The sequence below is a fragment of the Triticum dicoccoides genome, chromosome 5B, assembly GCF_002162155.2.
Source record: "Triticum dicoccoides isolate Atlit2015 ecotype Zavitan chromosome 5B, WEW_v2.0, whole genome shotgun sequence".
NCBI classification, from domain to species: Eukaryota; Viridiplantae; Streptophyta; class Magnoliopsida; order Poales; family Poaceae; genus Triticum; species Triticum dicoccoides.
Window position 1 is genome coordinate 19,971,715 of NC_041389.1, and position 3,462 is coordinate 19,975,176.

Genomic DNA, 3,462 nt, shown 5'->3' on the forward strand with positions numbered 1-3,462 from the left:
ACATAGTAAATGTAGGTCTTTTGAAATGAATATTTTCAATGTATATGTTTGAATAGAGTATTTTTTTAGTAAATGTAGCTGCTTGAATAGAGTAGATTTTTTATAGTAAATGTAGGTATTTTTAGAGAGAGAGAGAGAAAGAGAGACCTAATGATATAAAATGGTTTCACAAAAAAATGAAATGATACCAAGTTTGGAATTTAGACATGTGATATGTAGTGTTGTGTACTACTAGTGCTTGCCCAACTGGCCTATATATGTTTGCAGGGAACACCTTCGAGCTAGTGGCCTATGTTTTGCCGGAGTGTTGATTAATTTCCATTCCGGAAAATTTCAAGCACTCGATATATATGCCCTTTTTAGCAAAGGTCATGCCAAATTTTTCTGTGAATTTTAGCATGGCTTGTGCTAGAATGTAGGAAATGTCGAGTGCCTTGGATTTGCCGGAAAGAGATTAAACGACTTTTATAATTTTTGAATTTTGAACACAGGAGATGTCCCGTGACGATAGGATCTCGGAGTGCGAGTACTGCTACGATGACCGGGGTTTGTGCGACAGGTTTCCTGAAAACCCACAAGTATAGGGGATCGCAACAGTTTTTGAGGGTAGAGTATTCAACCCAAATTTATTGATTCGACACAAGGGGAGCCAAAGAATATTCTCAAGTATTAGCAGTTGAGTTGTCAATTCAACCACACCTGGATAACTTAGTATCTGCAGCAAAGTATTTAGTAGCAAAGTAATATGGAAGTAACAGTAACAGTAGCAAAAGTAACAGTAGCAGTTTTGTAGTAATTGTAAAAGCAGCAGCGGTAACATAAATCAGCAAAGCACAATATGTGAAAAACTCGTAGGCATTAGATTAGTGATGGATAATTATGTCGAATGCGATTCGTCATGTAATAGTTATAACATAGGGTGACACATAACTAGCTCCAGTTCATCAATGTAATGTAGGCATGTATTCTGAATATAGTCATACGTGCTTATGAAAAAGAACTTGCATGACATCTTTTGTCCTACCCTCCCGTGGCTGCGGGGTCCTAATGGAAACTAAGGGATATTAAGGCCTTCTTTTAATAGAGTAACGGACCAAAGCATTAACACATAGTGAATACATGAACTCCTCAAACTACGGTCATCACCAAGAAGTATCTCGATTATTGTCACTTTGTGGTTGTTGGATCATAACACATAATAGGTGACTATAGACTTGCAATATAGGATCAAGAACTCACATATATTCATGAAAACATAATAGGTTCAGATATAAAATCATGGCACTCGAGCCCTAGTGACAAGCATTAAGCATAGCAAAGTCATAGCAACATCAATCTTAGAACATAGTGGATACTAGGGTTCAAACCCTAACAAAACTAACTTGATTACATGGTAAATCTCATCCAACCCATCACCGTCCAGCAAGCCTATGATGGAATTACTCACGCACGGCAGTGAGCATCATGAAATTGGTGATGGAGGATGGTTGATGATGACGACAGTGACGAATCCCCCTCTCCGGAGCCCCGAACGGACTCTAGATCAGCCCTCCCGAGAGAGATTCGGGCTTGGCGGCGGCTCCGTATCGTAAAACGCGATGAATCTTTCTCTCTGATTTTTTTCTCCGCGAAAGCAAATATCTGGAGTTGGGGTTGAGGTCGGTGGACGTCCAGGGGGCGCACGAGGCAGGGGGCGCACCCTAGGGGAGGGTGCGCGCCCCCCACCCTCATGGACAGGGTGTGGGCCCCCTGATGCTGATTCTTTCGATAGTATTCTTTATTTATTCTGAAAAGTTGCTCCGTGGATTTTTCAGGTCATTCCAAGAACTTTTATTTCTGCACAAAAATAGCACCATGGCAGTTCTGCTAAAAACAACGTCAGTCCGGGTTAGTTCCATTCAAATCATGCAAGTTAGAGTCCAAAACAAGGGCAAAATTGTTTGGAAAAGTAGATACGACGGAGATGTATCAACTCCCCCAAGCTTAAACCTTTGCTCGTCCTCAAGCAATTCAGTTGATAAACTGAAAGTGATAAAGAAAAACTTCTACAAACTCTGTTTGCTCTTGTTGTTGTAAATATGTAAAGCCAGCATTCAAGTTTTCATCAAAGATTATGAACTAACCATATTCACAATAACTCTTAGGTCTCATGTTTACTCATATCAATGGCATAATCAACTAGCAAGCAATAATAATAAATCTTGGATGACAACACGTTCTCAAAACAATCATAATATGATATAACAAGATGGTATCTCGCTAGCCCTTTCTAAGACCGCAAAACATAAATGCAGAGCACCTTTAAAGATCAAGGAGTGACTAAACATTGTAATTCATGGTAAAAGAGATCCAGTCATAGTCATACCCAATATAAACTAATAGTAATGCATGCAAATGACAGCGGTGCTCTCCAGTGGTGCTTTTTAATCAGAGGGTGATGACTGAACATAAAAGTAAATAGATAGTCCCTTCGCAGAGGGAAGCAGGGATTTGTAGAGGTGCCAGAGCTCGATTTTGAAATAGAGATAAATAACATTTTGAGCAGTATACTTTCACTGTCAACATAACAACTAAGAGATCTTGATATCTTCCATGCTACACACATTACAGGCGGTTCCCAAACAGAATGGTAAAGTTTATCCATGGCTTTCCCGAAACAATGGGTACCTCCAACTAACAACAATCCTGGTGGAGTTTTTTTTAATTATTTTAGTTTGATTTGAGCATGGGACTGGGCATCCCGGTGACCAGCCATTTTCTCGTGAGTGAGGAGCGGAGTCCACTCCTCTTGAGAATAACCCGCCTAACATGGAAGATACAGACAACCCTAGTTGATACATGAGTTGTTCGAGCATACAAAACAGAATTTCATTTGAAGGTTTAGAGTTTGGCACATACAAATTTACTTGGAAGGGCAGGCAGATACCGCATATAGGAAGGTATGGTGGACTCATATGGATTAACTTTGGGGTTTATGGAGTTTGGATGCACAAGCAGTATTGTCGCTTAGTACAAGTGAAGGCTAGAAAGAGACTGGGAAGCGACCAACTGACAGAGCGACAACAGTCATGAACATGCATTAAAATTAATCAACACCGTTTGCAAGCATGAGTAGGATATAATCCACCATGAACATAAATATCGTGAAGGCTATGTTGATTTTGTTTCAACAAATGCGTGAACATGTACCAAGTCAAGTCACTCGAATCATTCAAAGGAGGATACCACCCTATCATACCACGTCACAACCACTTTAATAGCATGTTGGCATGCAAGGTAAACCATTATAAACTCCTAGCTAATTAAGCATGGCATAAGCAACTATAATCTCTAATTGTCATTGCAAACATGTTTATTCATAATAGGCTGAATCAGGAACGATGACATAATCATATTTACAAAAACATGATAGGTCGAGTTCATACCAGCTTCTCTCATCTCAATCAGTCCATCATATATCAT